Here is a 13075-nt window from a genome sequence, read left to right as displayed (position 1 = left end):
AAGACATCCAGCACTTCCTCCTTTGTAATGTGGACATTTTGCAAGGTGTCACCATCTATTTCCCTACAGTCTATATCTTCCATTTCCTTTTCCACAGTAAATACTGATGCAAAATATTCATTTAGTATCTCCCCCATTTTCTGTGGCTCCACACAAAGGCCGTCTTGCTGATCTTTGAGGGGCCCTATTCTCTCCCTAGTTATCCTTTTGTCCTTAATATATTTGTAAAATCCCTTTGGATTCACCTTAATTCTATTTGCCAAAGCTATCTCATATCCCTGTTTTGCCCTCCTGATTTCCCTCATAAGTATACTCCTACTTTCTTTAAACTCTTCTAAGGATTCACTCGATGTATGCTGTCCATACCTTACATATGCTTCCTTCTTTTTCTTCACCAAACCCTCAATTTCTTTAGTCATCTAGCATTCCCTATACCTACCAGCCTTCCCTTTCAACCTGACAGGAATATACTTTCTCTGGAATCTTGATATCTCATTTCTGAAGGCTTCCCATTTTCCAGCCGTCTCTTTACCTGCGAACATCTGCCTCCAATCAGCTTTCGAAAGTTCTTGCCTAGTACCGTCAAAATTGGCCTTTCTCCAATTTAGAACTTCAACTTTTAGATCTGGTCTATCCTTTTCCATCACTATTTTAAAATGAATAGAATTAGGGTCGCTGGCCCCAAAGTGCTCCCCCACTGACGCCTCAGTCACCTGCCCTGCCTTATTTCCCAAGAGTAGGTCAAGTTTTCCACCTTCTCGAGTAGGTACATCCACGTACTGAATCAGAAAATTGTCTTGTACACACGTAAGAAATTTCTCTCCATCTAAACCTTTAACACTATGGCAGTCTCAGTCGATGTTTGGAAAGTTAAAATCCCCTACCATAACTACCCTATTATTCTTAGAGATAGCTGAGATCTCCTTACAAGTTTGTTTCTCAATTTCCCTCTGACTATTGGGAACAATCCCAATAAGGTGAGCATCCCTTTCTTATTTCTCAGTTCCACCCAAATAACTTCCCTGGATGTATTTCCAGGAATATCCTCCCTCAGCACAGCTGTAATGCTATCCCTAATCAAAAATGACACTCCCTCTCCTCCCTTGCCTCCCTTTTTATCCTTCCTGTAGCATTTGTGTCCTGGAACATTAAGCTGCCAGTCCTGCCCATCCCTGAGCCATGTTTCTGTAATTGCTATGATATCCAGCCGTGCATTCATCTGCTCTATCCTCCTATTCCTGCCCTCACTAGCTCGTAGCACTGGGAGTAATCCAGATATTACTACCCTTGAGGACCTCCTTTTTAAATTTCTGCCTAACTCTCTGTAATCTCCCTTCAGAGTCTTCAACTTTTCCCTCCTAATGTCGTTGGTTCCAATGTGGACAATAACCTCCTGCTGGCCCCTCTCCCCCGTGAGAACATTCTGCACCCTCTCGGAGACATCCTTGATCCTGGCACCAGGGAAACAACACACCATTCTGATTTTTCTCTGCTGGCCACAGAACCGCCTGTCTGTACCTCTGACTATAGAATCCCCTAACACAGTTGATCTCTTGGAAGCCAACGTACCCCTCGTTGCATTAGAGCTAGTCTCAACACCAGAAACTTGGCTGTTCATGGTACGTTCCCCTGAGAATCCATCACCCCCTACGTTTTCCAAAAGAGCATACCTGTTTGAAATGGGTATGTCCACAAAAGACTCCTGCACTAGCTGCCTACCTCTCTTACCCTTCCTGGAGTTAACCCATCTATGTGACTGTATCTGAGACTTTCCCCCCTTCCTATAACTGCCATCCATTACATACTGTTGCTGTTGCAAATTCCTCATCGCTTCTATCTGTCTCTCCAACTGTCTCTCCACTCGATCTGATAAGATTCGCATCCAACAGCATTTATGGCAGATATAATCCGCAGTAACCCTTAAACTCTCTTTAAAGTCCCACATCTGACAAGAAGTACATGTCACTGCAAAGGCAATTTTTGCTCCTTCACAATCTACAGGCCCAGAAAACAACACCGTCTTATTCCTCTATAAACACTTCCCCAGGTTAAATTAATAGCTATAGCTTATATTTTAAGTTTAATCAAGAGACTTATCTCCAAAAACATATAATCAAGAAAGAATCCACTATACTCACTACTGCAGCCTTTCACTTGGACAGACTTAAAACAGCTTATCTAATTCTGTGCTGTGAACTTCGCCCAACAGTTCCTCCAAGATTAGTTGTGAATTTCACTGTTTGTTAATTTTCCCAGATGCACTCCGATGTCCATCGATACACTAATTCAAACAGCAAAGGCGGTAACTGTGCAGGTTCTCTCTCTCTCTCTCTCTCTCTCTCCTGCACTGTCCTCACCATGTGCTTTGTTTGTCTGCTCTTCTCCCTTTTACAACTGCTGTTGTTTTGTCTTTTTTTTTTCCAAAGTTCCAAAACAATGCAACAGCATATAAAACAGTAATTGCTGCTCCTGGAATTCGAGGAAATCACCTCCAACACCTAAAATACCTCAAAAAAAAAGGAGCAGCTCTTACAGCCAGAAATTTTTCCCGTCCTCCATCTTGGATTACGATTCTGAAACGTAACCCCTAAGGATACGGGGGAACTGCTGTACTGAGTTTCTTCACTTTTTAAAGAAAAATAATTGAATTAGGATCATTGATACTTCTGATCAAGTCTGCATTGCAGTGACTCAGTTGAATCACTTTGTTGTTTAATAATAGCAGCGCTCCAGAGCTTTGACACAAAATCTGGATTGAGGCTCTGGTGTTAGAAGTATTGTGTTCTGGATGAGACTTTGAATTGATCTCTTATTCACCCCCTTAGATGGATATCAGACTTTCCACTAGCTATATTTATGTGCTATATTTGTCCTTTGATTAACACTGTAAAAAGATTATTTGATCAGTTAATATCTCTTTTGTGTATGCAAGTTGGCTGCTGTATTTTTTACATTGGAACAGCATTCAAAAAAGCATTTAGTTTATTATAAAGTTGATTGGGGTGATCCAAGGTTACAAAACCTGGAATGCAAATGAAATAAAAGTCTTTCTCTGTTCCTACTATAGATTTGAGTTAAAATCCAAGATCAGCTATTGAATGGTGAAACAGTCTTGATGAGACATTTGGTCTATTTCTGATATCAGGCGATGAACATGTGGCTGAAAAGATGGTGTGAGGGCGAGGATTTCAGATTTGTGTGGCAGTGGGACTGGTTCTGGGAGAGGTGGCAACCTGTATAAACTGGATGGGTAACACATGAGCAGGACGGGGACTGATGTCTTTGGGAGATACTTGGTAGAGTGGTTGGGGAGGGTTAAAACTAATGTGGCAGGGGGATGGGAACCAAAGGAGTAGGGGTAGTAGATGCAGAAAGCAGCAACTAAGGCAAAAATTACTAAGAATTAGAACAGTCAGGAAAATCCTCTGGAAAAGAGCAGGGGACATGGTCTTAAATGCATGTGTTTCAATGCGCGAAGTATAATAGTCAAGGGAGATGAACCTACAGCTTTGGGTAGTACTTTGAACTATGACATAATTGCAATTACAGAGACTTGGCTGAAACAGGGACAGGTCTGGCACCTGAATGTCCCAGAATCTATATCTTCCAAGTATGACAGAAAGGAAGGTAAAAGGGGTTTGGGAATTGCATTACTGATAAAAGAGTATCTCAACTGTACTGAGGCAGGATACCTCAGAGGACTAGTGTAAAGAGGCAGTATGGGTAATCAGGTAAATCAGGAATAGAAAAGGTGAAATCACAGTGCTGGTGGTATACCACAGCCCCCCCCAAGAAGCCTTTGGGAGAGAATATGTAGACAAATTTTGAAAAGATGTCAAAACAGCAAGCTTGTTGTGGTGGGTGATTTTAACTTTCCCCTATATTGACTAGGAATCGTGATTTGAGTGGTGCGGGAAAAGCACAGCAGGTCAGGCAGCATCCAAGGAGCAGGAAAATCGACGTTTCGGGCAAAAGCTCTTCATCAAGAATTTCCGAGACCTCTGCTGTTGTGATCTAAGTAAATGATATTGGAATTCCTGATGAAGGGCTTTTGCCGAAAACATCGATTTTCCTGCTGCTTGGATGATGCCTGACCTGCTGTGCTTTTCCAGCACCACTCTAATCTTGACTGTAATCTCCAGCATCTGCAGTACCCACTTCTGACTAGGGATTGCTACGTGCTAAGGGCTTGGATGGGGCAAAGTTTGTAAGGATCATTCAGGAGGGATTCTTGACACAATATGTAAACCGTCTAACCTGGAAGGGGTGATACTGGACCTGATTTTGGGAAATGAGGCCAGCCAATTGAGTGATGTGTCAATGGGGGAGCATTTCAGGAGTAGTGAACATAATGAGTTTTGAGAGACTCATGAATAGGCATAACAACAGTCCTTAGGTGAGAGTTTTAGATTAGGGGAAAGGCAAACGACAACAATATTAGGCGGAAACTGGAGAATTTTGATTAGAGGTGGCTGGTTTGAGGATAAATTTACATCAAGCACGTGGGAGTATTTCAAATGGCAGAGTTCAGGAGTGGAACATTCCTGCGAGAGTGAAGGAGAAGTTGAGTGAATCTTAGAATACCAGGGATGGGGTTATGATCTTGGTGAGAAAGTAAAAGGAAGCATAGGAGAATGGGAGCTGATGAAGCCTTGAAGTATTTAAGAAAATAGGAAAGAACTTAAACAAGGAATTAGATGGGTAAAACGAGGACATGAAAAGTCATTAGCAAACAGGATAAAGGAAGTTAAGAATCACACAACACCAGATTATAGTCCAACAGGTTTAATTGGAAGCACACGAGCTTTCGGAGCGCCGCTCCTTCATCAGGTGGTTGTGGAGGACACAATTGTAAGGCACAGAATTTATAGCAAAAGTTTACAGTGTGATGTAACTGAAATTATACATTGAAAATTACGTTGATTGTCTGTTGAGTTTTTCATCTGTTCAAATACCATGATAGTTTCACTTCTTTCATGTATAAATCACAAAACTTTTTTTTTAAAGTTGCATTCTCAGGTTAACTGTAACAATTGATGTTAGCTGGACAATATGTTGAAGGTGTTAGCCCCCGTGTTCTCTGTCTGTGCCTTAATGTTTAGACTGATTTTAATCTAAAAAGTGTGATAACAGAGTTTTACATGAATTCATGCAGTTTTTGAGCAAAGTACAATGTAAGTCTGCAAGTAAAAATTCACCCCACAAACGTATATGTATATGTGTGCAGGTGGGTCTTTGTGTGTCTGTTTGTCTGTCTGGATTTGGGGGTTGTGAGTGTGAGAGAGAGTGTATATGTGAGTGTAGAGTGTCTTAAGTCTATGAGGGGGTGCATGTGTGTCGGAGTTGTGAGAGAGAGTGTCTGTGAGAGAGAGTGTATATATGTGTGCGTCAGTGTAGAGTGGTCTAAGTCTCTGAGAGGATGCATATGAGAGTGTGGGAGTGTGTGTGTCTGTAAGGGTGTGTGTGAGTGTCTGTGTGCGTGTGTGTGTCCATGTGTATATGTGTGTGTGTAGGAGTGTCTCTGTGTGTGTATAGTGCAATGGTGGTCACCTGAGGTGTGATATGAACCCAAGGTCCCGGTTGAGGCCCTCTCTATGGGTATGGAACTTAGCCATCAGCCTCTGCTCGGCCACTTTTCGTTGCTGCCTGTCCCGAAGTCCGCCTTGGAGGATGGTCACCCGAAGGTCCGAGGTCGAATGTCCTGGACCGCTGAAATGTTCCCCAACTGGGAGGGAACAGTCCTGTCTGTTGATTGTTGTGCAGTGCCCATTCATCCGTTGCCATAGTCTTTGCTCGGTTTTCCCAATGTACCATGCCTCAGGGCATCCTTGCTCATGTGCTTCCAATTAAATCTGTTGGATTGTAATCTGGTGTTGAGTGATTTTTAACTGTGCACCCCAGTTCAACACTGGCATCTCCAAATTAGGATTAAGGAAATTACCAAAGATTTTTACACATGTATAAAAAACAAAGTGGTAGCCATGGAAAGGGTTGGTCCACTCCAGGATAAAGGAAGGAATCTGTATGGAGCCAAAAGAGTATGTGAGGTCCTGAACTAATAGTGTGTGTCGGTATTCACCAATGAGAAGGAATTGTTGGGGGATGATCTCCAGGAAGGAAGTGATGAGTTTCTAAGCCTTGTTGTTATTAAAAGAGGAAGATATATTAAGATATATATATATATATATATATATATATATTAAGATAGATAAGTCCCGGGTCCTGAAGGGATCTTTACCAGAATAATGAGGGAGACGAGAACAAATTGCTGAAGCATTGACATACATCTTTGTATCCTCTTTGCTCACAGGTCAGGTCCTCAAGAACTGGAGAATAGCCAGTGTTGCCCCATTGGTTAAGAACGGTAGCAGGGATGCCTGTGAGTTGTAAGTCGGTGGTACGGAAATTATTGGAAAAGGTTATCAGGGACAAGATATAAACACATTTAGAAGCAAATGGACTGATTGGCAATAGACAGCATGGTTTTGTGCAGGGGATGATGAGGGGAGAGTGGAATCGTGCCTCACTAACTTGATTGAATGTTTTGAGGTGGTGAAGATGATTGAGGGAAAAGCGGTTGAGTTTTCTGCACAGGATTCAGTAAAGCCTTTGACAAGGCTTTGCAGAATGGAGGGTAAGCATGATATCAGGGTAAGCTGGCAAGATGGATACAGAGCTGGCTTAGTTATCAGAGACAGAAGGTAGGGTTAGAAGGATGCTTTGCAGAATGGAGGGCCGTGACATGTGGTGTCCCGTAGGTATCAGTGGTGAGACCTCTGCCTGTTTGTGATCTATGTAAATGATAGTGTAGGAAAACGTGTCTGGTCTAATTAGCTTCTAGTTGATACAAAGATTGTCGGAGTTGCTAATAGTGAGGATCGTCAGAGGATCCAGCTGGATATGGATCAGTTGGAGGTATGGGCATAAAAATGGAAGTTAAGCCGAACAAATGTGAGGTGATGCAATTTGGAAGGTCAAGTACAGGTTGAATTTATATTATGAATAGTAGAATCCTTAGGAGTATTGATATGCAGAGGGATCTGGGTGTGTGGGTTCACAGGTGGTCATGCGGGTAGATGTTTGCCTTCATTGGAAAAGGCATTGAGTATAAGGATAGACAAGTTATGCTGCAGCTTTATAGAACTTTAGTTAGGCAACACTTGGAATATTGTGTACTGTTCTGGTCACCACACTACCAGAAGAATGTGGATGCTTTGGAGAAGGTAAAGAAAAGGTTTACCAGGGTATGGCCTAGTATGGAGGATTTTAGCTGTGAAGAAAGGTTGAATAGACTGGGTTTGTTTTTTCTGGAACTCAGGAGGTTGAAGGGCAACCTAATACAACTTTATAAGATTGTGAATGAATTGTGTATAAGACTTTTCCCTAGGATGGACTGATCAATTACTAGGGGACACAGGTTCAAGGTGCGTGGCAGTTTGTTGAGGGGGAGTGGGGGAATACTGGTGGTGGCAGTTCGGAACAGATGTGTGAGGCAAGTTTTCCACACAAAGGGTTGTGAGTGTTTGGGATGCATTGCCAGAGAAGCTGGTGGATGCAGACACAACAGCACCATTCAAGAAGCACCAGGACAAATACGTGAATAGGAAATGAACAGAAGCATATGGATCCTATAATTGAAGACAGTTTTACTGTGGAAGGGCAGAACCTGCTGGCGCAGACATCGAGGGCTGAAGGATCTGTTCCAGTGCTGTATTGTTCTGTTCTCTTCCTGTCTCTTGTTTGAGATGCTCTGTTCTGGGTGACTTTGTTATAAAAGAGACTGTCTAGATTTTGTTTCCTTTCAAATGTTTGCGTAAAACTGTATTTCATCTAAATTTAGATGTGAGGTGAATCAGATTTATCCTACCACTAATCTAATTTGCTGAATTTCTGATTCAGTGTGATATTGGAAAATCAGTATACTATATTAGACAATAGACAATAGGTGCAGGAGTAGGCCATTCTGCCCTTCGAGCCTGCAACGCCATTGAATATGATCATGGCTGATCATCCTTAATCAGTATCCTGTTCCTGCCTTATCTCCATAACCCTTGATTCCACTATCCTTGAGAGCTCTATCCGACTCTTTCTTAAATGAATCCAGAGACTGGGCCTCCACTGCCCTCTGGGGCAGAGCATTCCACACAGCCACCACTCTCTGGGTGAACAAGTTTCTCCTCATCTCTGTCCTAAATGGTCTACCCCGTATTTTTAAGCTGTGTCCTCTGTTTCGGCACTCACCCCGCAGCGGAAACATGTTGCCTGCCGCCAGAGTGTCCAATCCTTTGATCATCTTATATGTCTCAACCAGATCCCCTCTCAGTCTTCTAAACTCAAGGGTACACAAGCCCAGTCGCTCCAGTCTTTCAGTGTAAGGTAATCCCGCCATTCCAAGAATTGACCTCGTGAACCTACGCTGCATTCCCCCAATAGCCAGAATGTCTCTCCTCAAATTTGGAGACCAGAACTGCACACAGTACTCCAGGTGTGGTCTCACCAGGGCCCTGTACAGCTGCAGAAGGACCTCTTTGCACATTAAACTGCAACTGCCATGCATCTGACCACTCACCTAACCTGTCCAGGTCACCCTAACATCCTCCTCACATTTCACCCTGCCACCCAGCTTAGTATCATCAGCAAATTTGCTAATGTTATTACTGATACCATCTTCTATATCATTAATACATGTTGTAAAAAGCTGCGGTCCCAGCACTAATCCCTGCGGTACCCCACTGGTCACTTCCTGCCATTCTGAAATGGAGCCGTTTATCACTACTCTTTGTTTCCTGTCAGCCAAACAACTTTCAATCCAAGTTGTACTTTGCCCCCAATACCATGCACCCTAATTTTGCTCACTAACCTCCTATGTGGGACTTTATCAAAAGCTTTCTGAAAGTCCAGGTACACTACATCTACTGGATCTCCCTTGTCCATCTTCAGAGTTACATCCTCAAAAGATTCCAGAAGATTAGTCAAACATGATTTCCCCTTCATAAATCCATGCTGGCTCTGACCTATCCTGTTACTAATATCCAGATATGTTGTAATTTCATCATTTATAATAGACTCCAGCATCTTTCCCACCACTGAGGTCAGATCAACTGGTCTATAATTTCCTGCTTTCTCTCTCCCACCATTCTTAAAAAGTGGTACAACATTAGCCACCCTCCAATCCGCAGGAACTGATCCCGAATCTGTCGAACTCTGTAAAATAATCACCAACACATCCACGATTTCTCAAGCCACCTCCTTCTATACCCTGGGATATAGACCATCAGGCACCGGGGACTTATCAACCTTCAGACCTAACAGTCTCTCCAACACCAATTCCTGGCAATGAAGTACCAATTCAATTCTTCTGCCATTTCTTTGCTCCCCATAGTATATTCCCCTGTTTCTGTCTTCAAGGGCCCAATTTTAGTCTTAACCATTTTTTTGCCTTTCACATACCTAAAAAAGCTTTTACTATCCTCCTTTATATTTTTGGCCAGTTTACCTTCGTACCTCATTTTTTTTCTGCATATTTCCTTCTTAGTAATCCTCTGTTGTTCTTTAAAAGCTTCCCAGTCCTCCGTTTTCCCACTTATCTTTGCTATGTTATACTTTTTTTCTTTTAACTTTATATGTTTCTTAACTTCCCTCGTCAGCCACGGCCACCCATGCCTCCTCCTAGGATCTTTCTTCCTTTTTGGAATGAACTGATCCTGCATCTTTTCCACTGTTAAGGTATTGCACCATTGAACTTTGGCCAGCTCCTCATAGCTCCATAGTTCCCTTTATTCAACAGAAATATAGTAACCCACCCAAACCGAGCCCTGAGGCATGGTGCATTGGTGAGACCGAGCAGAGGCTACGACAACAGATGAGTGGACACCGCACAACAGTCAACAGACAGGAGTGTTCCCTCCGAGTTGGAGAATACTTCAGCAGTCTAGGACATTCGACCTCGGATGTTTGGATGACCATCCTCCAAGGCAGACTTCGGGACAGGCAACAATACAAAGTGGTGGAGCGGAAGCTGATAGCCAACTTCGGTACCCATGGGGATGGCCTCAACCAGGGCCTTTGGTTCATGTCACACTACAGGTGATCCCACTGCACTACACACTGTCTCACACGTGCATGCACACTCCTACAGACCCATGCACTCACACAGACCCTTTCTCATACACAAGCTCTCTCATTAGCTCACACATACACACCCACACACGCATCTTCTCACAGACTTATACCCTTTTACACTCACACTCACATACATACACATACACACACTCTCAGATACTCATACCACCACCACACCCCCCCCCCACACACACACACATACATACATATGCATACGTCCATAAGTGTTTGGGGTGAATTTGTACTTGCAGAATTACATTTTATTTTGCTCAAAAAACTGCATGATTCTGTAAAATGTAAGATTCTGTAAATCCCTTTTTTAGTTTAGAAACAGATAGCCTCACACAGGGCAACTCGCAACCTTCAGTGCATTGTCTGAACTGATATGGCACCTATTGTTGACGTTCTTTTGAGAATGTAACTTTTTTTTAAAAAGTTCTGGGATTTACATGTTAAAGAAATGAAACCAACACATGCATTCTAAAAAATGAGAGACTTAACAAACAGGTCTTTTTCAATATCTATTTCAATTGCATCACACTGTAAACTTTTGGTATAAGTCTGTGTCTTATGATCTTATACTCCACAACCTCCTGCTGAAGGAGCAGTGCTCTGAAAGCTAGTGCTTCCAAATAAACCAGTTAGTCTATAACCTGATGCTGAGTGATTTTTAACTTTATCCATCCAGACCCATTCTCCAAACCTATTACTTTAAATTTACCCCTAACTAATGCACCTAACCTTTATATCCCTGAACACTCTGGGCAATTTAGCATGGCCAATTCACCTAACCTGCACGTCTTTAGATTGTGGGAGGAAACTGGACCACCCAGAGGAAACCAACGCAGACATTGGGAGACTGTGCAACCTCCACACAGACAGTTGCTTGTGGCTAGAATTGAACCTGGGTCCCTGGTGCTGTGAGCCAGCAGTGCTAACTACTGAACCAGCGAGCCACCTCATAGTTATGATGTTTTATTATACAGCCTTTTTAAACTCTCTGCTTAGCAGATTTGTTTGAGGCATACATTTGCTATTTTAAAGATAATATATTTCAACGTTAGATACCATTCTTAATGGAAGGGAAGAGTTGTCCATACTTCAGGCTCTGGGGTTTGAACTCTGATGATTTCTCTTTCAGCAATCAATGTTTTATATAGCTGTAGTATTTGAATCTGCTTTGTAAAATGTTTCCACTTTTGCAGCATTGTCAATGCATTTCCATTTTGATCTCCCTATATTTGAGCAAGACGGTGAAATCTAGGTGGTAGAGTGTAGAGAAGGAAGAGGGCATGAGTGGACAGCGCAGGAGTAAGTTTGTGGAGGGAAATAAGTTGGAAAGATTCATCCATGTGGGGTGGAGAGAAAGGACCTGATTAGTGTGGGTAAGGGGGTGCAATGCTTTTGTCTCCTGTCACTATAGAATCGGAGTTTGGCTGACACCCAGCAAATTATATAAAGTCAAATTTTATGGTGTTCATTTTATAGCTTGTTACTTTATGTTAATTGACTGTGTGAACTTCAGTAATAAAATGGCACTCTTGTGCTGCTTTATTTCTGGTTTGTTTTTGCTGGTGTCTGGGATCACGTTAATTTTTAAGTGCTAAGACCACAAAATGTAGAAACAGAAGGGGGAATCAGCCCGTTGAGTCTGCTGCATCATTTGATGAGAATGGCTGAGCTGTTTATCAACTCCAATTTCCTGCCTTGGTTCCCTTAGTGGAATCTGTCCATCTCAGCCTTGAATATATGTAACATACCTCTTCAGTTTAATTTTTAAAATGCACAAATGGACTATATATCCTCACCCCACCCATCTGGCCCCTTGATTATTTAGTCTTTTTGGAATGCTATGAACCTGTTGTACCATGAAGCCTGGTGTAAAGTATTTATTCTGCTCTTCTGGCATTTTCCAATTTTCCCAGTTTTTTTCTCTTAAAAAGCTTCTGATCACTTTGGTTTCTTTATTTTTTTAACATATTTAAAGAAAATCTCGCTGTTTGTTTTTGTAGTACTTTGCTGGTTTGCTGTCAAAGTTCTTTTTCCCCTATTTTTGCTCTTTTTTTCTTAAAACTTTCTCAGTCCTCACATTTACACTAACCTTTGTCACTTCTTCTTTCTCTCAATTTGATGCTATCCTTAACTGGAGTATATCTTTGCTGTGAGTTATGAACTATTTTCTTAAATATCTTCTATTATTCCTCGACCATCTTTTTTTTATTAATCGTTTTTTCCGGTCCACTCAGCCAGCTCTTACCTCATCCCTATGTAATTTCCCTTACTTAAGTTCAACACAGTTGTTTGTAGCCCAGATTTCTCACACTCCAACTGAATGCAAAAAGTTAGCATCTTATCGTCAATGTTCCCAAGGGGATCTCTTACTCTGAGATGATTTATTAAACCGCCAGGTCGAAAATTAATATATGGTTGGATTTGCAATATATTATTCCAGGAAACTGTCCGAAATACATTCTTACAAATTCTTCCTCTTTGCTATCCTTTGTCTGTGTAAGATTTAAAGTCACCCATGATTAGTGTACTTCCATTTTTACGTGCCCTAATTATCACATGTTCCCTGTCGTATGGCAGCCCCCAACATTACTGTTATTTTTGCCTTCATCTAGATGGATTCTGCATCATCTGATCCATCTTATTCTTGCTATTGTACTCATTCCACCTTGTACTAACAAAACTACCCACCACAATTCTATTCTAATCTATCCTTTCAAAAAGACCCATGCACTTGAATATTTAGTTCCTACCTCTAAACCACTTTTAACCACGGTTGTTTTTATTAGTATGTATTCATCCACGGAATAAAAACATTGTTAGCAAGGCCATTCTAATTGTTTTTGAGAAAGTGATAAGTTGAACTGGGGTTCAATTAAATAATCATTTGCAAAGCTTCACATGTATGTATCAGTTTGTTTTGAGGTTATGGTCAGTTTTCATG

The 13075-nt window shown here is 41.8% G+C and overlaps 1 protein-coding gene across 1 annotated transcript in view; it reads left to right on the top strand.

Annotated features, from left to right (window-relative positions):
* Positions 1-13075, top strand: part of rbm46 (RNA binding motif protein 46) — a 120639-nt gene that overhangs the window by 59558 nt on the left and 48006 nt on the right. The window lies entirely within an intron of this gene.

The sequence above is a fragment of the Chiloscyllium plagiosum genome, chromosome 19 (assembly GCF_004010195.1).
Source record: "Chiloscyllium plagiosum isolate BGI_BamShark_2017 chromosome 19, ASM401019v2, whole genome shotgun sequence".
Classification (NCBI taxonomy): domain Eukaryota; kingdom Metazoa; phylum Chordata; class Chondrichthyes; order Orectolobiformes; family Hemiscylliidae; genus Chiloscyllium; species Chiloscyllium plagiosum.
The sequence above is the reverse complement of the archived record's forward strand: the minus strand, read 5'-3'. Positions and strand labels throughout refer to the sequence as shown.